Raw genomic sequence first — 25,972 nt, 5'->3', positions numbered from 1 at the left:
ATTCACCAGCAAGGTGATGAATCTGTAGTGCTGGCCTTGCACAAGGCTGCCTGCCTTTTTTCCCACTCAGAACTTGACTTTGACAAAGGTAAAAGGATGATACAGCACTTAATAAATTAGATTGAATGACAGGCTGCAACAATTTACACACAGCACCTAATGCTGGGCTCAGAGTGGGGTCACTGCTTGGGCAAGTGGCTCCTGGCCATCTTGAGGATGCCAACCTCTCCCACAGCAAGTCCAGGTCAGGAGGATTTCAGCAAGGATATGGGAAGGGTATTGTGCCCATCTGTTGCCTAACCTCAAAAGTTCTCTCCCATTTTCCCTTCTCCCTCTCAAAGCTTCTATTGAGACCTGGACCATCAAGGACACAGGGAGAACAGTCAGACAATCCCAGTGCTGCCATTATCATAGAAACAATAACTCTGGAACAAAGCTATTCAAAGCTGGACTTTGGGCAGGTGACCTACCAGCACAGGTAACCAAACAGCACTCGGGCATCTGCACCTCTGAACTGCACCCAATCACTTAAAATATTCACACCCTCCATGTAATAACAGAGAGGGAACCCAGAGCACCCCCTCTCCCTTCCAAGGTGGGCTGTAACTCAGGAGCACTCGTGGCACTGGCCTTTGGATCCTCTGCAGCTGTGAGCAGAGCAGCAGCACATAACTGGCAGAGGCATGAATCATTCACTCAGTGCACAGCATCCCCTCCATCCCTGCAGGACTCTGAGCTCCCTGTGCAAAGCAGCCCCAGGCAGAGGCTCCCAGAGCAGTCCAACCCACCAGGCCTTCAGTTCTGCTCTCCTGAACATCCAGCTTCCTGCAAATCCTACAGAGGAGATGCACTGCGTAACATTCATTAGAACAACTCATCCTAGGAAAAGGAAGTTTTAAACAGCTACAGTTAGACAAGCACAATACCAAAGATTCTGCTGCCTCAGGCAATCACTGATACCCAAATATCCCAGAACAGCTCAGGACATGAAAAGCAAGAATTGAGCTCTCATTGCTCTCAGAGCCATCCCCTCCCTCTCCTGTCGCTTAGTGCCAACAAGAGATAAGAGCTACAGATTGAAAGGCTGCATGCAGCAACTGCAAACAACTGCTGTGCAGGATTAGCATGGAAGGGAAAGTCTCCTGGTTATCTGTCTCAAGGAACGTCCTGGAATTTCAAAGGCTCGGGTTTTTCCCCCTCCATGGCGAGAATTGATAAAGCTTTTCCAGGCTTCTAAGCCAGTTTCTAACTGAATGGGGGAATTATAAATTTGCTTTTCCAAATCAGGCAGACCTCTAGTTTACTTTAATAGGTTTTTCAATAAGAGCACAGCTGATCACAGAATCATAAATTTGCTTTGGTTGGAAAAGGCCTTTCAGATCAAGTCCTACCATTATCCCAGCACTGCCATGTCTACAGCTAAAACCTGTCCCTAAGGGCCACATCTGCACATCCTGGGCACCCTTTCAGTGAAGAATCTTTGCTAACACCTAGCCTAAACCTCTCCTGGCACAACCTGAGGTAATTTTGTCTGGATCTATTGCTTGTTACCTGAGAGAAGAGACTGAGCCGCACCTGCCCACAACCTCCTTTGTCAGAGTACTGAGTTATTTAATGGAGGCAATTTCCATGTCAATTTTCATCTCTCAAGCACTTTAGCAATGCAGTTAAGGAACACGGAAAATCTTCAAACTAGAGGAAAAAACAAGAGAGAAGAAAATGTTTCTTCTTACTTCACTTTATGATTTACATGCACAGTGCAAGTGGGGTGTTTTTGCTGCTAAATAGTACAGCTGTGTCAATGTGAGTTTTTATACTGACAAACTCTGGAACTCTAAAACTAGCACTGACTTAAAACAAAAATTAAAGAAGGCAAAAACCCCCATAAAATCAAGAAACAGTCTGGCCCCTCCGCAAGACACACACCCACAGAAGCCAGGACAAAAACAAGTGCTTTCTGCACCATTCTAGCAATCTTACCCAAGCTTTGGGAGCAGCAAACCAAGGTGAAATACCAAAAGAAACCTTTGGGTGAAAATACCAGTAGTTCAGAGAATAGCAATGCCAATAGGTACAGCCCTCAGCAGCCACAGTGTTATTCTTCATCCAGGAAGAAGAAGTCTTGTTAAAAGCAAAGAACATTGTGTGCTTGGTAGCTGTCTAATTTCATGAAAGTAAAACTGTACCCAGTTGGCCTGTCCTGAAATCCTCCCTCCAGTGCAGCAGTTTACTCACCAGAGCTGCACACACAGTGTGAGTGCCCCTGTTCAACAACACAGCTCAGGGGCAGCCCAAAGGCCATTGGAGAACAGGATGCTAAAAACCTCTTACAGGTTCTGTTCATATTTTATCTCAGTTACTTGTCCAAACAGCTGTATAGACTGCTGTTAGTCCAAATTTAGACAGAGATGTTTACAATGTATTGATGTTTTTTTCTCAGAATGTGTCTCAGAATACATGCACGCACCAGTACAGACTCTGCCAGACCACAGACAATAGGAAACATTAATTTAACTACCACAGGAACAGGAGAAGGATGCCTACCATTGATGGAAGCCTGTTTTCTAGGAGGGTAACAGTAAACCAATGGATTTCCTTAGCAATTAAGGCCTTGAGTGAGGCTGGAGAAGAAAGGGCATGAAGAAGATTCAGGGCTTCTCAGAAACTCCATCTGCAGAAAGTTTAGCCAAGACTTAAGGAACCCAACTACAGAAACTATAGAGGAATGCCTTTGGAAGGGAAAGCTAACAGTGATAGAGGAGATCCAAAATTCTCCAAGACCCCAAATACAAAATAATGCTCAAAACCGGTGAGTGAACAGAAATAAAATACCAGAAATGGATATAAAGATTTTGATCTATATGTACAGCTGTTTCCTTGCCCTGCATCACACCAAAGGATGCAGGTCCAACACTTCTTTCAGCAAAGCCCACCGGTCTTGTAATTATCAGCCCCTCCCATCTGTACTAGCTGCAAATCCACGGTCTGAACACCATCCCCACAGCAAGGGAAAACACAAGGCACACCAGCAAAGGTGTCAGAGACACTGGCCAAGTCCCACACTGAGGTTAGACTGCTCTAAGGCACAGCCCTGGGCCCAGACAGAGCAGCTGCTTGGTTTATTGCAATGCTCCAACGCTGTAACCAACTAGAGTGGAAACAGGAGTTTTCCTACATATACCACAAAACTTCATCCCAACAACTCAATTATGGAGTCACAGCCTTCCTACTAACAGTCCTCTTCAGGAAGCCATTGAGACATTAAGCTGCTAACTCTCAGACTAAGGCTCAGGATCCAGCCTGGTTTGTAAAGGTGCATTACTGTCCTCCACAGGTGCCTGGCAGAGACAGAGCTGCAGACAATGAAAAGGGATGCACAAATCTTTACGAGCAAGAAAAGCCCCTCCTGCAGCTCTTGCTGGCTGCTGCCCAGCCTGGGGATCCTGCCAGCAGGAGCTGAGGAGCAGCAGCAGCAGCAGCTAGAGCAGCGGATCGGTGCCTCAGGCTGACAGGGTCGGCCTTTACTGTAGTGGCTGTCACAAGATTCAACCACGAACATATGGAGCTGCAGAGCATAAGGTATGAATGAGGGACACTGCCTGCCTTTGTGACACCCTCAGGAAGCTGAAGGCTCTGCTGGAGTAACACAAATGAAAGTCAGAAGGAAGGCGATGGTCAAGATCTGCCCAAGAAGAACCACAGAAGAGCACAATAAAGGCAGCACACGACCCTATTCTCTTCTTTAATCTCCAGAAGCCAATTATAAAAAGGGAAATGGGAATTAGGAATGCACCAGGAAAGCCATCTTTCCACATCTCACATAGGAAGGCACAGGAGAACACAGCCCCACGTTTTAAATCACAACTCTGTTACTACTGATTCACACAAACTGAGGAGTAAGTAAGAGGACAAAGTGAGGAGCAAACAACCAGATGCTCCAGCTGTACAAAAGCCACCCCGAATTGCAACAAAGAACTTTGTCAGCCTTAAAAATCACTCTGTCTCACGGCTCTCCCCCGGTATTTGTTTCCTTGAATTCCACCACTCCTGACGTGCCAGCTCCTTCTTCCAGCAGCTGCCGCCTTCGCGCCTGGAAGCGGGAAGGGCCGGGAGCCAGGCGAGGCAGCCGTGCCCGCACAGCCTGGCACCACTGCCAGCCCTGTCCCCCAGGACCCTGCCCACGGAAACACCTTGGCCCCAGGGACAGGAGCGTCCTGGCTCTGCCCAACCCCTTGGGCAACTTGTACCAGCCAAGGTGATTTTAAAGCAAGAACGTTCTCAGCAGAACGTGATGTTCAGAAGAAAAACTAATTTGTATGTACTTGAAGGTTAAAAACGCCACTTTGTTAAGGGTACAGGATAAATCCCCGCATTTTTTCCTTTTTTAAAATGACTATATTTAGAAACCTAATTTGGATTGCTACTTACTGAACTATGAGAAAGCATGAAATATTTCTAAATGTTTAAGAATTTTTGCCATGATGGGTCTTGCATTATTAAATCTGTATTTTATAACATGCCAGATGAAGGTAACCTGCTCTGTATAAGAGTCAGTGTGGAAGCCTGGAAAGGTGCTCATGGCAAAGCAGGGGCTGACAGACCCTCACATCACCTCGGCCGGCAAACACAGCAGCTTCACGTCTTCCCCACAGCAGGAACAGCGCTTGGAGAGAACCAGCCACGCCGTTCACCTTCCCAGTCCGCATCACTCCCACCGCTGTAGCACCACCTTTCCTCAGGGTGCTCAGGGGGAGCGGCACCTCCGCTTTGCCCAGTTCGGAGGAGTCCGCGGCCGGCACCTCGCTGCGAGAGGATGGCAGGAGTAAGGCGGCAGCACCGCCGGCTGTCCTGACAGACCCCAGCTCAGAGCCCGGCTCTGTCTCCCCGCTCTCCGGCACGACACCAGCCCGAGGCGGCCGAAGGCCAGCGCTGCCCACGGCCCCGCGGGTGCGGCCGCGCATCCCCGCTCCCTCCCGGCCCCGGCGCGGCTCGGGGCGATGGAGCCGGGCACATACCGGCGCGGCGGGGCGGTGTCCGTGCGAGCAGCGTGCTGGAAGCGTGGCCCCGCCGCGCACGGTCCCCGGCCGCCGGGCTGCCCCTTCCTCCGGCGGTGCCCGCGGGATCCGGCCCTCGTCCCACCGACGCCGCCGCCTCCTGCAGGCTCCTGAACGGCAAAGACGCAAACCCACCGTCAAAGTCCATGCTGGGAGCGCCTCCCGGCCCCGCCCGGCCCCGCGGCGCTCGCACAGGTAGCGCCGGGAGGGCCCCGCGCCCGCCGCCGCTCCCGCCGCTCCGCCGGGCGCTCCCCGCCCTCCCCGGGGCGGCGGCGGCGGGGCCGGGCGGGGCCGGGGGCGGGAGCGCCGCCGAGCCCGGGAGCGGCGGTGCCGCGGCCCCGACCTGTCCCCCGCCGGCACCTGAGCCCGGCCCGCAGCCCCCGAGCGCCCCTGGCCTCGGCGCTCCCGCCCCGCCCGGGCACAGCCGCGCCTCAGCGCCGGCACCGGCCCTGCCATTTAAAATAAGGGAAAAGGGGAAAAATCACCCAGGCAGGAAAGGCGCCTCTCATTGGCTTCTCCTCCTTTAAATCCTCCTCCCTCTCTACTCGGCCCTAGTGAGGCACATCTGGAGTGCTGTGTCCAGGTCTGGGCTCCTCGGTACAAAAACACCAGGGGCTGCTGGAGAGGGTCCAGCAGAGGGCACAAAGATGATGAGGGATCTGGAGCACTCTCTTACAAGGAGAGACTGCGGGAGCTGGACCAGTTTAGTCCAGAGAAGAAGAAATGGAGAGGGGATCTCATTAATGCATATAAATATCTCAAAGGCAGCTGCCAAGAGGATGGTGCCAGACTCTTTTCAGTGGTGCCCAGCTACAGGACGAGAAGCAGTGACCACAAAGTAAAACACAACAAGTGCCACCGAAACATGAGGAAGAACTTTACACTGAGGGTGCCAGAGCACTGGAACAGTTTCCCAGTGAGGTTGCAGAGTCTGCTTCTCCAGAGACATTCCAAACCCCCCTGGGTGCATTCCTGTGCTCCTGCTCCCCTGCCTTGGCAGGAGGCTGGATGCTCTCCAGAGGCCCCTTCCAACAACCCTAACAGTTCTGTGATTCTGTGAAATATGGAAAAGGTGTTCAAAGAATGGAGTTGCCATATAAAAGCTTAGGGCCATCACCATTGTGTGTTCCCCTCAGCCCTGGGACAGCACTGAGGTGCCAGAACACATTGAGCACACAAGGACCGGCGAGCTTTAAAGCAAAAGAAAAACAGTGGAAGAGACTGGGGGAGAGGCCTGGGTGATGCTTCTCTGATTTTATCCTGTCAGGCAGCATCAAATCATGTACAACCACAGAGAAGTATTAATTATACCAAAGCTTTTTAGGAAACACCCCCACTCCAAAGGAAAGCTTCCAGAATGAAAGCTGAGCAAACTAAAATAGCATTTTCAATTTTTCAAAAATAAAAGCTATGCTAAAAATGAAAACTATTTAATAAGAGAGGCTGCAAACAGACACCCTGGGTAAAGCATTCCTGCTTTTGGGGAGTTCTTGACACTCAAACTACTGTACAATACACATGAGCATGCCTGGGCTTCCCCTCTGGGAGGCTTTCACAGAGCTCACACCTGGCTGGGGCTGGCAAACAGCACCCCAGGACTCACAGGAGTCTCCTGGCCCTGATGGGACAGGCCTGGGGACACAAGGCTCATGCTGGCCCTGGCTTGTGCTACAGCAACAGGCTAAAAGCCAGAGATGCTGCAGGGCTGGGCACTGTGCTCGTGCCCCTCACTGCACTCAGCACTCACTTCCAGCGTCTGTGCTGAGCTCTGGCTAAGTCTCCCATCTATTTAGGCAGGTTTTATAGAATCAGAGAATCATTAGGATTGGAAAGGACCTCCAAGGTCATCAAGTCCAACTGATAACCTGGCACTGCCATGCCCACCACATCCCAAAACCATGTCCCTTAGTGCCACACCTAATGCAGCTTTTCAATACCTCCAGGGATGGTGACTCCACCACTGCCCTGGGCAGATTGTTACAATGCTTGGCCATCCCTTTGATGAAGGAAATTTTTCTAATATCCAACCTAAACCTCTCCTGGCACAACCTGAGGCCATTTCCTCTGGATCTGTTGCTGTTACTTGGGAGAAGAGACAAAGCCATCTCACTACACCCTCCTTTCAGGTGGTTTAGGGAGCAAGAAGATCTCTCCTGAGCTTGCTTCTCTCCAGACTGGACCCCCCCAACTCCCTCAGCCCTTCCTCACATGACTGACTCTCAGCCCCTTCACCCAGCTCTGCTGCCTGCTCCTGGGCACACTGCAGCACCTCAATGATTATTGCCAAGCAGGTCTCCAGTTGTCAAGTAAGTTTCTAACACATTTCCAGTCAGTCATTGCCTTGCCAAGGAATTTCTTGCAGTGCTTTCAAAGCCAAAGAAAACACTGCACTGGTAACATTCATCAAGAGAAGCACCACTGTAACTGTAGCTGCTGGTCACAGATTACCCATTGCATGCTGGAGGGGCTGCAAAGGGCCAGCACAGCCAGGGGATGGACAGGTACACAAAAATAAGAACAGCATCCCTCTGCTCCTCCAGTGGCTGAGAAACCCTCCCTAACCTGGAAAGCTGGGGGACAGGGAGCAGGCAGCCACCCCTGCATACACAACCAACAAAATCCAGCAGCTCCTTGTACAAAAGCACTGCCGCTACAGCTGTTGTGACCACCCAACAACAGCACACAATATTACACTCATTACTTGCAAACAGTCCACCTGTGAATTAAAAACCCCTCATCTTTTACTAATTACTGCCTTGGGGCCTGGAGAAAGCATTGTGCTGCCAAGTGCTGGGTGCAGGGTTTGTACACACTGCGTGTGCTGTGTCATTTCATCCAGCTCTAATGGGAGCCATGCTCCCTCAGAGACCAAAGGCAGAGTTTCTGGAGCTGGGGTGCAACAGGAGACCAAAGCTCAACCTCAGGTCCTCACAGGTGTGATTTTTAAGTGACAAGTTCCCCAGGCAGGATTAAGCCCTTGGGCACTCAGCAAGTGCTGCAAGGGTTTACAGGGGCAGGGGTCTGAGGAGCTCGACCCAAAACCTGTTAAAGCTGGTGACACTTTGCCCTCTGGTTTCAAGGAGCTTTGACTCGGGACTTGCTGACCTGGGCAGAGCTTGTGCAAATGTTTTATTACTGTTTTAGCTCATCTGTAGGTGGCCAGAGGAGAAAATCAAACTCCTGGCCCTGAAAATTAAAACAAGATGAAGTTTCGGAAAGGTATGGTCACCTTGCATTAACACAGTGGTATTGCTACAACAATGACTTTTAAACTACATCCTGTTTTTAAACAAGAATTTTGTAACTAAATTATAAATATCTTTGTATACGCTTATGCCTACTGTGCTCTTTATTATTCTAGCCTGGTTTCTAATGCAAGTTTCTACTTTTATCTTCAGCTTTTAAATGAATGCAGCTCCCACTGAGCATCTTGGTGCCGTGGGGCAGGCATTCCACAGGCTGCAGGCACAGCTGGTGCCTGGCTGGATCACTTCACTGCATCCCAATAGATAACAGTCTGGTCTAGTGCACTGCTCATCTCCTGTGCCACCACCCAACAACAAGCCTTGGCCTGAGCAGCAGCACCTCAGTGTGATGTGGCAGGGACAGGGAGCTAAGGAGAGGGTGATACATGTGACAAGAACCTCGAGCCTGTATTTATTTCTGGGTGCTAAAACAGATTTAATATTTCATTAGCTGTAGAGCTGGAAAGACAGCTGATTATGTTGGGCTGAGGCAAAGCAGTCAGTGCTTTTAAATGCAGAGCATCCGTTTGAAATGACTACAGCCAGGCACAGGCTAGGCAGTCCATGAAATATTTAGCTGGTAAAGCATTTCAGTGTGCAAGGCTGGGGCCAGACGTGTGTGCTGTGATGTTAAAAACCACAATACCCAAATCTGAGGTGCCCCAGCCCTCAACATGGAGGCCTCAGAGGTGCAGCAGTTGCCCAGAAGCTATGGGGCTTCAAGGTCCCCACCCTGTGCCAGGGTGCAGAACCCTTGCTGGGCATGGACTAGCTTGGGAGGGCACAGGCATCAAAGCCTTTCCTGCAACTCAACTTGCCAGATAATGCTGCCTCTTGTACCCTTCTCCCAAATTTCAGTGAAAGCATTTTCCTGTAGGAGTAAGGAAGGCACTCTCCCCTCCAGAAGAAATAGTTTTAAAGCAAGTTTGACTTTTTGTTGTCATAAGACCTGGTATTTATTTTATTAGCTATTTTTACTCATTATTTGCTTATTGGAGTTTGCTAGTTCTTCTTACAATATAGGCCAAACCCTCTAAATTCTTGGCAGGTCCTGCTCTGTGTGCACATGTTCACCCCAGAGTGATGTGGATGCAGCATCAATCCAGCTGCAATGAGGGAAACTGGTGCAAACTGAACCACAGAAGTCAGGGAATGGCGTTAGCATTGGAACTGCTGGAATGATATCCAGACTGAAGGGTTCAGCAGTGCTGAAGCTTCAGAGGAATCTGGGTAAGGAACTGCTAACCTACCTCTTTTGGGTTAAAATTTGTCACTTAACAACCTCTGCACCAGATGGCAAAGTTTTAATGAGTTTGTCCAAGGGTAACAGAATAAATGAAATCTGGCTTCTCCCTCCCTCTAACACAATTTTATAGTTCCTGCCCTTGCTGCTCTTCACAGTTCCTCCACATCTGCGAACCCCTCTCCAAGCCTTCAATTCCTCTTCTCTGTCTCACACACCCACAATATCCTACACTGACTTCTGGACTACTCACATGCACTTCTGCCTCAGCTCCCTCCCATATCACCTGTAAATAGTGCCCAATTTCCAGTAACCCCAGCTTTCTTCCACATCTTCTCACCTGAGCTGTGTGGCTGGCAGCAGTAGCACCTGCTCAGGTTTTGCCAAGGTGCTGCTCAGATGCTCAGTCCATCAGTCCTGCTCACCATGATGCTGGGTCAGATTCTCCCTGCCTTTCCAACAGAAAGCAGAGAAAATACAACCATTTTTCCCAAGCAGTGCTTAAGTTCAATTAAGAACCCACTGATGTGGCATTCAAAAAAGGACTACAAAGCTCCATGAATTTATCCAAATCCAACCACCAATTCAATCCCTAGTCAGAGGTCACTGGTTGAAAAACTTGCTCTGTTTCTCAATTCATTTTTTAACTGTACCGACAGACCCTGGTATTAGGGAGGGCTTCACTGAGGCACATATTTCTAATTCAGATGAGGAGGTAAAGGAAGCCATGACAAGCACTCTCTGCCCCAGGAGCTCCCCCCAGCATGCCCACAGCCACGTGGTGACTTTACCAAATCTATTTTTACGTGCAGTAATCCACTAACTGCATGGGTTGGAAAATGTTGCACAGTCTGACAAGAATCAATATAAAGTCTAAAGAGGTATGAAGCCCTGAAAATTTTTGTTATTGACTAAAACCTCCTAATAATCCAAAAGCCTTGAAGTTGTACTTGATATGCTGTGAATACATTCTAATAAGTATTTTAGTAGAGTTTCAGAATCAAGCCCATAATGCAAAGAAGGTCACTGCAACACAGCTTTATAGATTAAGGAACCACCATCTAAATAAAGGCTCTATTTTCAAAAACCTTGTGCATGGGAAAGGTGTTCTTTTCCTCAACTATGGATTTTTCTTTTGTTTACCTAATTCTTCTTTCATTATACACCACTCTCATCTGTTTTTGCTGTTCTACACACAACCAAGATTTACCAAAGCCTTTTCTCAGAGCTTTTATTCTCTTAAAAACATTTCCTTGGTGTTTGCAAACAGGTTGATTTAAAGCAAGGACAAATACGATTGCAGGATGCCCCAGCACATGCCATGGCAGTCCCTCAGTGCTGCCCTAGTTTTCAACTCTGTTACTACCAAAAGTAAATGACAGTGGGGATTGCACGACTGCTCCAAACCTTAGGGCACAACATTGATTTCTAGATCATGATTATTTTTGGAATGTCCCATCCTCCTGCTCTGAAAAAAAGGTTTGATAGCTTTTACATTTAAGCTAAAATACAATAGAATATAGAGGTAAAGTCTAATTCCACTCTCTTGTATGAAGAGATCCTGAATATTTAAAATAGGTTTAGCACATTGCTATTAGTTTAACTTCTTTTGGTGTTAACTGGATGTGCATGTACTGCTATAATTCAAAGGAAAAACACAAAATCAGTGTGTGCACTGAACTTTATACCCATTAAACAACTCCCAGCACTTTGTGATTATCACAATGAGACATTTGGGGAAGAACTTTTTTTTTTTCAATGATAAAATACCTCATTTAGCAGCAGAATTTGAAGAACATGCTCAGTTTCACTCATGTACTTACACATCAGTGTATCCTGCAGGACTTTATTGGATAGGGGCTGAGTTGCAGAAATTCATTTCATCCAGTCAGCAACACCTGTGAAAAGATACTTAGAACTGCTTAAGTCACCATATTTGCAAAATTTTCCAGGAAAAAACCCAGCATTATATACTTAGAATTTGTCTGGTTGCTTAAAAATGTGCTAAGAAGATAATTATGACAAAGTTACACTATAAAGGCACTCTGCTCAAAAAAATGAGATAGAATATGTGGGCATTTTTTTCTCCCATAGAACAACCTATACTTAGCATCAAAGTGAAAAAGAAGAAACCAGAATCACAGAATGATTTAGGCTAGGAAGCTTCTAAGCTAATCAAGAAGAGGATTAAAATAAATGACACGTTTCTACACAGCACAAATGTTTATCCAACTGAGTGTAATAGTTGTTAGATCTTTTGTTTCAATTGTGTAATTAATTTTATTAATTTTTTAATGGAAATTTTTTTAGGCAAATTTAGGAATCTTTAAAATGAAATTTTTGCTCCTGAGGCTTTCCAGGTTTTGTGTCCTGGAATGCACAATGGTGCTGACTCCCTGGGCCTCTCCAAACTCTCCCCAGGGGCAGTGAGGTCAGTGTCTCTGAGTAACACAGAGCAAGACACCCAAAGAATTGAGAAGCAGACAAGAAATTGTGTATTAATTCTGACTGGAGATGACAGTTTTCCAGAAGAGGGGAATTTCTTCCAGCAGGGGGAGATTGCAGTGAGCCCGATCTGGGCTCTGCACTGCCAGAGGAGTGCAGCCTGCTCCCCTGGTTACACTGGCCCTGGGTCTAGGGCTGATCTCGAGGCCACAGCAAGAACTGGGGTTGTTTTTCCCCAAGAAACCTCTCTGGGTGATGGCTCCTTGTGTGGTGTCCGCAGAAGCCGGGTGCTAAATCACCACAGCAGCACTGCACATTCATTGTGGAGCAAAACAGAAACAGCAGCAATACCCCCCCAGGAGCTCTGTCTGGGGAAGAGGCAGCTACAGCTTTTGTTCAGTCTGTTTATGAAACTGCAGATTGTGTTTGGCAGGAGGTCAGCAGCGAGTCTGAGCATACTCTGGCTATGAGAGGCAAAGTGCACACCCAGGGCCCAGCAGCAGCCCTGGTGTGGTTTGCAGCAGCCTGTGCACTCAGGCACTTACCTCCTGCTGAGCAGAGACCATCCCTATCCCATGGGCAGGGCTGGAAAACAGAAATAGAATAAATAACAAATCTTATTCACATTTTTTTTTTCAAATAAGGAAGTATATCAGGCACAGAATATTCCTAATTGATATGCAAGTCCTCTTTTACTTCATTTTTTATCAGTACCTAACAGCACTAAGGCATGAAGCCTAGGCAGACATGCAAACTGCAGCCCTAGAAAACCCAGGCTGCAGCACAGCAAGAGGATTAACCAAACATGAGGCATTAGAATATTGCAAAGAGGATCAAAAGAGATTTGTGACTGAAAAGCCATCCACCAGAGTTACAGTCAGCTGAGAAGCTGGACTGAGAGAAAGTGGGGAAATGTTTTGCATTTAGATGTCTCCTAGAATAAACTTAAACTTCAGGATGTGCGCTGCAATACACCATCAGATCAAGCTTCCCTGTGACATGGAGCTGCAAACAAAGCCACCTTCTTTCTATACTGAAAACCAGAGCTTTGTGACAGTCAGATATTAGCTGGAAAAAAGCAAGAATCACATGGAAATATGGTCGCTGGCACGCCTAAAGCAAAGAGCCCTGAGGGCAGCAACAAAGCAGTAGCTGTACAAAAACTGCCATGCAAAAGGAAACAATACAGAGAAGTAGGAGGAATTTAAGACCTAATCTTGCCATAACATTTTCTTCTCCAAAATAAAAGTCACTGTTGGTGTTCCCACTCCAAAATGATACTAAAATTAATTATTAAACAGGAAATTGCCTCCTAGTAGAGATAAAGACAAACATCACTGCAGGCGAGGTTGTGGATCAGCAAAGCAGTGACACTCAAAACCCTGCTCCACCAATTTTATGACATCTGTAGACATTATTGTACTTAATGTAGGGAAGTAATGTGTTTCAGAGCAATGTTGTACCCACGTGTGCATCTCCAATTTTCACACTGATATCAATATTATTATGAGCAACAACTCCTCCCTTTTCTTCCTCCTCTGCTTTGCTTTCACAGCTTGCTTTGGCTGCACCTGCCTATCTTTATGTCCATCCATAAATCTTTCCTTCCTCCTCCTTTCTTCAGATCCAGCACGAGAGGGGAGGGCATGAGCAGCCAGGTGGGTGTGTGGCTGTTAATTGAGCTTAACCCAGCACTTTATTTTATCCCAGCTTTGTTCAGAGTAAGGCATCCTGCCCCTAAGAACTAGTTCTTCATGTGTTTTTAGGGACAAGGCTAAAGATGATGAATGGGTATGAAATGCAGAGTTTTTTCTAGTACCTACAGTAAGCCCCCAAACCACCTTTCTCTATCAGATCAGTTTCTCCACCTTGAAAGATTAAGATTAAGCAGTACAAATATGTGGAAGGGTGAACTCTTGCTGCCGTGAGAGCAGTGGGGATGGCTTTTGCTGCTTTAAGAGCCTGGCCCACTTCTGTCAATGCTCCTGGAGGGCAGGCCTGCATCCCCCCTGGCTCTCAGGGATATCTCAGGCAGCAAAGACTGTTCTGCCATGCAGAACTGGGCAGTGTGCTCAGGAGGAGGGCAATAAAACTGGCTCCCTTTGAGCACAGGGCAAATGGATTTTCAAATGAGCCAGAAGAAATGAGCCAGAGGATGCCTTAGGAAGAAGCTGGGGTAGTGACTCTCTCAGAGGATACATTAAAGCAAAGATAGGGGACTCAAGGATACAGATGCTGAGGAATAGCATCCCTTGGGGAGATTTATGGGTGACTGAATCTGAGCTATTGCTGCTGCTGCTGCTGAAAACTTCCATTTCCTTAAATTGCCTTGCTGGCTGAACTCAAGCCCTCTGTACTTTTTCTCATACACCAACATCACCTTTTGCAGCACTAATGGCAAATAAATTCCTTTATAAAGTCACAAAATTACTTAAACTGTCACTGAAATGAGAAGATAAATTTGAAATTAATTTTCAGAAGAGTCTAATTTACCAACAATGTCATCATGATTACCTCACATAATAAGTATTTTGATATCTGTACACATTATTCAATACCCAAATGATCTAATTATCTTATCTGAGATACCATCCAATATTAAATGTCCTTTCCACTCTATCATGAGGCTTTTCAGCTGCATCATCTTCATATCAGAACTCTTGTGCACAGGGAAATTTATGACATTATACAGATCAAATAGAAAGATACAATAATAGTTTTTGGAGGTCATAACTAGAAATATTACCTATAACCACATAATGCCAAAAAGAAAATAACAAATTTGATTCATGCTATAGGTAGATGCCTAGACATATAACTTTGCAATCTGATTTCAAGAGAAAAAAAACCTAACTTTTAACAGGGAAAAAGTAATTTATTTGGGAGGACACAACTGTCTTGAGGACAACATAAACAAGTAGGACAATTCTGCTGAAATAATGTTAGTTGTGGATGGTGTGTGTAACACTTACTCAATGCTCAACAGAGACTCAACAGAGCATGAGCTCCATTTCAGGAGGCCTTTTGGACTAGAGTTCTGCTTCAAGTCTTGTTTTTCCCAATTTCTCGTTAATTTTATGATATTTATTCCTACCTTAAATATAGCAGAAATATTTATTCGGAAAGAATATTTCAGTTGGAATATGGAGTTAGATGGCATAAGATTGCTACACATTTACTTCATCAAGGCAGGGCTTTGAAGAAAAACTAATCTTGAGTGCATGCAAAAAGAAAATTTATGACTAAAAAGACTCAAAGTATTTGATCTGTTAATATTTATCATTCTAAACAGGCCATTAAAGCTTAAGATAATCTACTGCTAAAAAGATCTAAAAATTGAGAAAGCATGATTTGAATAGTAAAGGGTTTGTGGAATACGCTTTGGGATGGAATAACACCAGGATGAATACCTTAGTTTCAGTGTTAATTGAGATCCAGTGTTCACCTTTGACAGGTGATGGGTGCACCTATAGGTTTGGGACTGGCAGAGGCTGCTGAGCTAAGCCAGGGCTGGAGCCTGGGGCAGGCCAGACCTGCAGCAAAAATAAACATCCACAAATACACTGCCAATATGCCCTGAGAAGTGATGCCTAAGCATTGGGTTAGGCAAAGACAAATAGGGTTTAGGCTGGAAGGAAACTTGGATCTAAGGCAAAATCTCATTTATAGAAGCCTGCCAAAAACCACCAAGGTTACAAAATTTATCTGTGGAAGTTTAATGGCGGGAGCTCCAACCTCCATCCATTTTCCAGCCATGTCTGGCTTACAGAAGAGTATACCTTGAGCAGTATGAACTGATGCCTGGTTTTGTTATCCAAGCAGAAGTGTACATGAGAAAAATGTCATGAGTATTTCATGAGAATTAAACCTCTTTGGATAAGCCTCTGGCTGGTTTAGGGTGCAGATATCTGGTATCACTTTGGTTTGGGATGTGGCTCTGAATTTTAACAAGGACAGATATGCACCGACAAACACATACACACACATGGAGTTTTGTACCCTAATAATCTATAATCCAGTAGCTCCTAAAACTAGAACATGCATTGCAGGGGTTTTCAGTATGATTATATAGTTATGTTTTAATAAAGTAGTTAATGTAGGAAAATAAAGTAATATCTGAGAGACAAATTTACAAAAAACCCAGGAAGACCATTCGATCCCAGGTAATCTCCCAACAACCCTATAGCTTAATATTAACTTGAATAACTTCTCACTCTCTTTCTGGCTGTCCCTCCTTCCCCTTTCCTTCAAGTCAGAAATCTGCTTTTTGATGTCTGAATGAAAGACTGTTCATCTCACACAGTTCAAAGTTCAAGATCCTGCTTGTATGTAGCATGACCTCTTACTAGCTGGAAAACTTTACTCAAATACAGGCTTTGTGATGAGAGGCCAACAATTGGATGCAGTTTCCACAGCAAACTTGTGTCACTTAGCTTCAAAACAAGCCTGCATTTAGTGAACTAAAGGAGTTGTTCAGTGGCACAGCTAAGAGCCCACAAACACACACAGTCTGACAAATTCTTTTCAGCCAGCGTCAACAGTATCCACAGACAGACAGGCATTTCAAGCCTCACTTGTTCTGAATCAGAGAGGACGAATCAGGATGAACAGTTTCAGCCAAACAAGAACATTTAGAGGTTTTATGTATCTCATCTAGGAACAGCATCACATAGTATCAGTAAATAAATAAATAACTAACCCACAAATAAATAAATAAATTACCAAATATGATCCTTTGAGCTTCATCAGTCACCTTTTTCTATACCAGAAATAAAGATCCTAGGCCACTCCATCTTGCTTATGCCTGTGAACAATTCCTACCTATTTATTATTGCCTTGATTGTAATTAATAAAATAGTTCATAACATTTTTTCTTCTCAAGTCTTTAGACAGAATTGATGTAAAATATACTAGATAAAGACCTGCTCTAAGTAAAAATAATTTTGAACAAAGATGTAGCTGCTGAATCCACTTCTGAGATTCCCTGCAGGCTTACAATACAAGCACTCCACTCCAAACATAATGACAGGCACAATAAATTAATGACTTGTATTTATGAATATAACATTATTTCGTGGCTGGCACATACACGCTGTTATCACATCATACTGTCATAATATTTGTTTGATGTTCATATAAGGGCACAGTTAAGAAGAGAGTGTTCATCACCTTTTTATTAAGGTGACAAAAAAATGAGAACCATCTCTCACTTGGAAGAAGCTTGTTTGGAAATAATTTGAAACACTAGCCCTCTCAGGAGAGGCAGCAAAAATATCTCTTCTATCATCTTACAAGAGTAGCCTGTGAGCCACGTTAATCATCTTGGACTGAAATTTATAACAACATATGGGAGACTTGCCTCACTATTATTAGAAGTTGCAAGTTTCATATGTGTTCCTCAACTAATTTAAGGGTCACTCCTGCTTCGAACATTATACCCCAAGTAATAAGTGCTATAACAGGTCATTTGCATTCAGGAAATTATTTTTGGAAGAAGCTCCTGCTTGATGCAAAAGGGCAAAGGACACTGGAAACTGAAGTCTAGAGTTGACTTCTCTTGGGCCCTGATCCACACAGCTTTTGCAAGTCCATGTGATCTTTTAATTAAGTTTCAAAGAATTTTGATAACATCACCTTTGGAATATTTTGTCTCCTGTGACATTTTGCCAGGTTTTATTGGTATTTACTCATGGCTTTTTGTATGTGCTTCTTAAAAAACAGAACTGCACACAAGATTTGATCTCTTCAACCAGCATTGTGACTTTCTTGTACCTTTACCATGCTTCAAATGTTTCATCTTTTGAAAGAAGAAAGCCACTTCATGTTATGATACCTCTGTCTTAGACTCTGTCTGTATTATAGTCATGAATAAAGAATTTAGTGAAAAGCTGTCTGCATCCTTTTGGGTGCTTCTCAGTTCTCCCTAGCAGAAAACTACAAGCAAGGTTTTGTGTTCCCCCCTGCAGTGAATTTGATGGTGTTGGAAATGTTTACATAGGCACGTTGATGATGACACCATTGCACTGCAATTGTATCCATACTCCACCCTTCTCCCCAAAATCAAAACCCCCTAAGCTCAGTCCTACAGCCACGAAAAGCCATTTTGGGAGGATCTCAGCCAATTCCAAAAGTCATCACTGAGCATCAGTCAAGTGAACAAAGTCTGTTTATTTAAGCTCTGAAACACTTCTTTTTCCTCATGAATTTTCTTTAAACATAGTCACACTGCTCCTACACTCAAGCATACAGCACATGGAAAATAAATTTATTCTGACTTATTTCCTGAACACTGAGCATGCAGAAGGCAAAATCACAGGTGGTGGTGTATACACTGGCTGCATGATACACCACTGGGTAGTAGTAAAAATAATGTAACATTTTACTTTTACCCCGTGAGGAAAAGTACATTTCAGATCTTCTTGAGGAAATAAAATCTTGTCTTAAAAAAATTTGGGTTCTTATCCGGTGTTAAATTATATTTAAGGGATGTCACTGATAAAAGTATTTAGTATTCTAATTATCACCCCAGTAAACTCAAGTGCAGTATTTAAAACTATTACATGACTTAAAAAATCTTAATAATACATTGTTTGCACAAACCTAACTGATGCAAATCTGGTTTACATTCAAGACATTTCCATGTTATAGAAGTAGCCAGAACCACCCAAAGTGGAATAATTTAGTGCTGCATTTTAAGAGCCACAGTTCTCATGAGGTTTGGCCATAGCTAAATGGGAAGCACTTTCAGAAAAATGCTTTCATTCTGCCTTCCAGTCAGACAAACCTGTGAAGAAAACTGTTCACCTGGAAGTACTCAGTCAGCCAGAGGAACAACTGAATTACCTGCAAAGCTTACAGGGTTTCATGTTAATCATTCTTTTAAAAAACTGTTATTATTTAATGAGCATCCCACTGTGGATAGCTTAATTAAAAACTTCTCTTCAACATGCAGGTGCTTTTTTTTGTAACTTCCAAATACTGGTGTGTAGAATGAGTAAATAAAGACAGCTCTGGTTTATCTCTGTCTAATCTATGTTACCTTGCCAGAAATACTGTAGACATTTGCTGAATATTGTTGATTACTCCATCTTCAGAGAAAGAAACTCCTTGCAGTGTAACCCTAGAGAAGGGAGACAAAAATGATACAGAGCTGAAGCAGCAATACCTAAAAGCAGAGCTATTTACTACAGAAAAAAACCCCAACGAAATAAATCATCAAAAGTTATGCAGAGAATGAAGATAAGAAATCACTGATTTCTCATAAAAATAAATTAATTTTAAAAAAGGGTATAATAGACCATATAATGGAATGGAAAGAAAAGCAACTCCATAGGGGTTAAAAAGACAATACAATACATAATGAGCTCATAGGAGATGCCACCATTATAATGGATTTAGAGCACCCAGATTTACTGCAGTGTACACCTCAAAGCTTGGAAAGGGTTTTTGATCTCATGCTTTGACACTAAAGCCAGCCTTTAGCAGAGCTCAAGGTGTGAGGTGGCAGATTCTTTTGCAGGCTTGCTGAGATTGCTTGAGGATTGTGCAGTTTCCTAGCACCCATGGTTTTGGTAATATAAAAAAGGACCTGGTTATATTCAAACAAGCACAGGTTATCTCTGATTTCACAGCTTCAGCCAAAATTGATGAGGTATTAACTAAACAGCAGAAAACAGAAAAGTACATATTTCTTAGAACATACAGCTTAAAGACAGTTTCCATGGAAAACAAAAGCCACTGGTGAAAACCAGAAGAGAGAATGGAAAGGTAAAGGGGGAACAGCAGCTCAAGTAACAAAGTCTGCATTCCCTGTAGCCATGTTTCCCTTCATACCTTGAATCTGAAGAAAAAGAAGAGCATAAATTTTAGGGAATTAGCAATTAGTAAGCACAGAGATATAAATCAACTGAATGTTAATGCTTAGGACCCTGAATGGCTGAATTAGATCCAAGAATACAGCCCTGAGAGTCAGCAATGAAATATTGAAAAGACATTAGCAGTACATCATTACAAAAGCAAAGAAACCTTACCAGGCTTGTCCTGGAGGGGAACAAAAGCAACATGAATTCCTGGCTCCCAAGGATTTTATCATGTGGATGCAAAGCCTGCTCTGCAGGCCTGAGACTCCTCAGACACTCACAAGAACTGCCCCAACCCCATTAGCTTTTTGGTTGAGTACAACTCATTAAGAAGATTTGTGTTTTATTGTGGTTCTCTATCTAAACACCTACTCTTACTCTATCATTTGTAGAGTACCAAAAGAGATTTTCCAGGAAAACCCCAAATCAAATCCACTCTATTTTATAATGGCTACTGGAAATTTGAGAATGGAGTACCTAAATGGAAACTGTGATGGATATTTCCCCTGTGCTGTGGGGGTCAAATGAACCAGCGTAGGTAGACAAAAATTATTTCAGTTCTTTAGCCATGTCTCAGATCAACCTTCATCACCAGATGAGCTGAGCCAGTGCCAGTGTATTTGGGCAAGCTGGTTCCAAGTCCTCAATTTTGCCCTTGCCTTTGGTTCCCTCCTTGGCACTTCTCAGGAATAAAAAATGTGAGGAAGGTGTCTGTCAAGGCAAAGCTAGAAAATGTACTTGTCCTCAGATGAAATCTGACTTCCCCCAAATTGAAGCCCAAATAATACACTCCAAGCTCCATTCACTGCTGAAAGGTAGAAAAAATATTTGTTTAGCATCACCACAACCTGCAGCTGGGAAAAGAGGAGCCACCATTCCCATGCTCCACAGCTGTTACTTCACAAACCAGGCCTGGAAATGCTTGTGCTGTGTGTTCTCGTGCTGTCTGCTTTTATACTGAAAGAGAAACTCCATGGGGACAGTGCTGTGAGAAAACTGTGGGGGAAACACCCCCCTACACCATTGGCTGATTTTTCTTATTCTGCACAGAAAGAGGAAAAGTTTGGCCAAGCCACCACGACCATTCTCATGTGAGGTGATCCTTTGGTGTGTTTCTGGTAAGGGTGTGGGTTCCCTGATTGCCCTTCCTTCCAGCACAAGCATCCAGCCAGCCACACTCTGCTCCCAGTGCCTGGTATTTTCCCAAGGAAGAAGGATATGGGAAAGGTTGACTGTGATTGATACACTGCAGATGGCAAACACACTCATTTGAGAGGGAAGAGGTGCATAAAGCATGACGGGTGTGTTGTAGCAACTGCATATTAATGCCAGCTCCCAAAGAGCAGCTCAGCCCCAATGCCTGGCTCCAATGCTCCAGCTCAGGAAGATGACTCTTTTCAGGCATTAAAACCCTTTCCAAAGGCTGCAAACATTCAGAGCATTCTGGGGCTCTATAATTTATAAGCTAACTAAAAAGAACATACCTCATACCTTGCTGTATGGAGAAATTACTGACAGATGTGACTTCCTCACTGTCTGCAAACCACAAATTACACCATTATAAGTGAAAAACACTTTTCAATTAGATTAGAAAATAAAAATTAAATTCTGTGCTATGCAGTGGGATTTGCTGGTATTCTGTTTCACTCTGGGCTAACACAGCTTGGGGGTATTCAAAGAGCTTCTTGAAACACAGCACATCATAATGCAAAACTAACATCCTTTCCCCTGTAATATGCTTGTCTCAAAATTACTCACAGAAGAGGCTACAACATTGCTTACCAGCATTCCTCTTCTTGTTGCTCTTTATTAGTTCTAAATGGCTGAAAGAACATGAAATTTAGCCCTATTTCAACAGTGATGTTGAAATTTAAAAAAACCCAGAACCTGTTAATCTGTGTTATTATTAAATATTATTAATTTATATTAATATCAGGTGGCACTAAAATTAGCCCAAAGTGCAAGATGTTCCTATCACTAAATAATTAGTATTTCTAAGCACAGCATTATTCCTATATGAACCGTAAATAAACATTTCATATTATTCCAGATCCATAATGAGATAAGTAATTCCTTCAGATTATTTTCTTCTTGTAAGAAACACACAGAACTTGTCAGGTAGCACAGCTGTGGAAAGTATTTTGTGCCATTATGATCCCCTAGCTAATGCCTGATTGACTGATGTGAAGAAAGGGCTGTACAGAAAGGAAATCTCATTTCTCAAACCAGCCAGTGCAATGAGAAAGCTTTTGAGCAGAAACTGCTCTTTCACCTGAATGTCTAATTAAACATATCTATGTGGAATATATGTACACAAACCTATAACTACAGGTATACCAACAAGTAACTTTTAACACAATTTAGGATCTAGGGAAGCAATTTCTACCAAGTTATTACAGGGATGTTAAAATTTACCACACTGCTTTCTCAGAGTTATTCATATAAATCATTAGATACATCAATTAAGGTTTAAGCAGGCAACTGCACAATTCAATAGTTATTCATTAATTTTCCTTTGTTCTAGAGGCTTTGGACAAAATGACAAAATGCTTCCATTTCTTAATGTTGAGCTACTTCAGTAAATTGTAGAAAGTATAATAAAGTAATTTGATCTAGTCAATTTTATTTCCATTTTTCATTGCATTTGTAATTGTACCATCAATCTCTTTTATTAGTATGCTCTGGATAGCCTTAAGTTTGGTCAAGTGATTATATTTTTAATTGATCATAACCTCAGCTTTGTATGCAGCAAGTCTTTTTTTCTTCTCAAAACTTCAGAAGCAGTTGTGAAGTCCCTCAGATTTATGTACTGGAAAAACCCTGCTACAAAGTTCACTCAACATAAAAAAGCTTTGTGTAGTTATCACAAAGTCAGTAGCAAACAAATAACTCTGTATCCATTAATCTGGGTATCCATGGAATATTTTTCTCCATTAACTCTTCCAGATCTACTCACTAAAAGCCATTCTCCAGCCTTCATTATGCTGGGACATCTTAAAACTAAACTTTGAAGCAACAGCCACTGTAACACTTTCAGATTTCCTATGTGAATTCCAATCTTTAAGCATCCTTTCAATCATTTGCATAATCAACACAGGGTATAAAATCTTTACATGATTTCCATGAGTGTAGGGCATATAGCCATGGATACAGCAATACTTGCTGTGAAGAGTTAATCCTGAAGCAGTTTTATATCTCTTCAGAATGGTAGAGGGGGTTTGGAAATCTGTTACTGAAGGTAAAAAATCCCCAAACAGGCAATTCCCTTCTGGTTTATCCTTGTTTCCTATCAACCTGTTAGCTAATGCTGCAAACTAGCAGGCTGGTGGGAGAGAAAAACTTGAAATCCCAAGGATGAAAAAACAAAAACCAAAAGCAAACCTGTAAATTTTTAAAGCATCAGCCTTTAAAATTGTTAGGAATTGGAAGTGTCTGCTAGAGCAGCCAGAGGCAATTCCCAAGAGAAAAGGGCAGTAAAGCTAAAGCTTTAGCCTGTATAGGCAGCTTTCCTTCAGTTGATACTCTTATGTGATGCTTCATAATGGAGCTCATAAACAGGAACATCTTTACTGCATCAGCAGAGAGTGAACAACAAATAAGGAAAGACATAAATAAAGCAGGAGGAGTAAAAGCTGAATTTCTTCTTGGATGCCCCAATACCTTTAAACACTTGTACTAGTTATTTGAAAACCCTTCAGATACTTTATTTTAAAAAAAATTTAGCATTTCTATTCTTTTCCTCCAAATGAGAATCAAATACATCAAGAAATTTTATGCAGTCTCTCATCTGCCCTTTGTCTTCAAAAACCCTAAAGCAGCTTATGTGATTTCCTGTCTCTTCATTATTCTGTACAGGGGTTTTCATAAATACCTGATTCTTCAGGGTCTACTTTAAAAGAAGCAGCTTCCTCAGCCTTTTGTGCTTGCTTTTTCCCATAATACAATTATAACATTAAATGACTTTGTAGGGTTATATGTTTGTAATATGTTATATTTCATAATAAGAAATAGCTGATTAATTTTTTCTATAGGGTTATTAAAAATTTTAATTATCAGCATTTTTAATGCCAGAGTTGAATCAGGTAGCCCAACTCTAAGCTGTAAATTTGACCTTTGCTGATGAATATGCCAGATTCAAAGGCCTTCTTGGATGACTGCATATCTTAATGTACATGGCAGAAAGGAAAGAAACTTAATTTTGCCATAACTTCATCCTATTGATGGAATTCACCTTCCTCAAAGGTCTTTGCTTTTGAGCCAGCAGGGCTGATTGACAGAGCTTTGAACTAGACTTGAAGGGAGAGGGGATAACATCAGGATTGGCAATGACAAGTTGTGGGATGAGAAGCCAGGGTTAGAGGGTTGGGATGCAAGTGAGAGCCCTGAGCTGGTGGCTGCAGGACACACTGGCTGTGCTGGAGCACACTTGAAATCAACAGAGATGAGCCAGGGGACTGTGAGGTGATTGGAGCCAAGATGGGAACACCAGAGAGTTTAAACCCCCTTTGTATTAAAAAAGAAAAAAGAAAAAAAGGAAAGGAAAAATAAACAGGAAAAGCAAAAATACTTCAGAGCAGCGGCCCTCGCTTCCCAGCAGCTGCTGTTCCAGAAGAACCCAGCAGAGGACAGGCCACTCACACAAAATCACTGACCTCCTGCGGCGAAAATCCCCTCCGAAGAGCTGTGCCTCGGAGAAAATACAAGCATTCTTGTGGCTAGTGATGCTGAGACAAAGTATTGTGGTATTTCAAGCACTTTGATTGTGCAAAGGCACAAGTGAAACCTCTCCAAGCACGGTAACAACTCTTGAGAGGAATCCAAGGTTTCCCATCAGCAATGCAGCAGCTGACACAGCTATTTTAAAAGACATTGAAGATAAAAGTCAGAATGAATGTCAGGAATTTTGGGTAAAAGCAGAAAACCTACAACTGTAAAGAAAAGAAAGAAAAGACAGCATCCTTTAAGAAGGGCAGAACCCTTAGAATTAAGAGCCTTAGGGCTCTTTTACAAGATATAAGATATATAGACACCATAGTAAAGAAAGCACAATAAAATCCTGAATACAAAAGAACTCAGAAAAACTGGAAGCTTTCACTATAACTGCATTCTTCCTTAAAAGCATTTAATGAACTTCATGTACTTCCCTATCTGTTTCTAGTTTCATTTCAACTATTGTATCAGGTTCTGGAGCAAAGTGTACTGGAACACACAGGAGAGGAAAAAGCAACAGGGCATTTTTGGCCTAATTCCACAGGCACAATTATGCATGGCAACACAAAAGCTGCAGGCAGGAGAGAGATGGCCAGAAGCTGAAGGTAACTGTGTACAACTTCCCCAAAGCCTACATTCAGCAGCATTTCCTGGGCAAGCTGAGAAGTGCATCATGGGCTGGAATGGCCACAGCAGCCCCTTTGCCACCAGTTTTACCTGTTTCCCCCATTTTATCCATTGCACAATTGCATACCATGGCTTGTGAGACACTCCTTAGCAGGCAGGACTCACTAGTGCAACACCCACAGCTCTTGAGTGGAGGAAATCATCTGCCACTTTGTCCTGGTACTCAAACCAGAGACCCAAGTACACCTCAGGGGAGACCACTTAAAATTCCAAATTGCTGAATGTTTTCGGCATCCATACCTTGAGCCACACCCGCTCTTCTCCTGTGTGAAACAGGATATCTAGAACTCAGAACTGGTAAAACCAAGGTGGATTTCTTTCTTGGTAAGCTGAGAGAGTTGAATACTCATACCATCAACGTCTGTGAAGTTGACTTCCAGTAGCTGATACTGCAGAATGTTTAGAAGGTTAAATATGACTGCTTTTTTTAGGGGAAAAAAAGAAGTATAGCAAAGGACAAACTCTTTCAGGCCATTTGTTCTGGAGCAAGAACTCACATGAGTTACAGCTTTCATATTTTAGTTCATGATAATAAGTTTAAAAGTGGCTGTGTTTGCCTTACAGTAGATGCATTTACATAATGTAATTGGGATGATGTTTCCATAGGCATTTTGTTATTGCAAGAGCTCTTTCTAGGTGTTTTATAGGCATGGCCTTATATCTGTGTTTTGGTTCAAAGAAATGCATTTATCTTGTGATTCAGAAGGCTAAGAGAAAGAATCTGATGAG

The 25,972-nt window shown here is 43.4% G+C and overlaps 1 protein-coding gene across 6 annotated transcripts in view; it reads right to left on the bottom strand.

Annotated features, from left to right (window-relative positions):
* The window catches only part of C7H2orf88 (chromosome 7 C2orf88 homolog), a 38,413-nt gene that overhangs the window by 7,876 nt on the left and 4,565 nt on the right, over positions 1 to 25,972 (bottom strand). For 2 of the 6 annotated variants that reach the window (XM_036386369.2, XM_036386371.2), the window contains exon 1: positions 5,190 to 5,280. The gene's annotated coding sequence lies outside the window, so the exon portion shown is untranslated. The other 4 variants (XM_036386367.1, XM_036386370.1, XM_054515353.1 and 1 more) reach the window with 3 other exon arrangements.

The sequence above is a fragment of the Molothrus ater genome, chromosome 7 (assembly GCF_012460135.2).
Source record: "Molothrus ater isolate BHLD 08-10-18 breed brown headed cowbird chromosome 7, BPBGC_Mater_1.1, whole genome shotgun sequence".
NCBI lineage: Eukaryota > Metazoa > Chordata > Aves > Passeriformes > Icteridae > Molothrus > Molothrus ater.
This window is presented reverse-complemented; position numbering and strand designations above follow the sequence as displayed.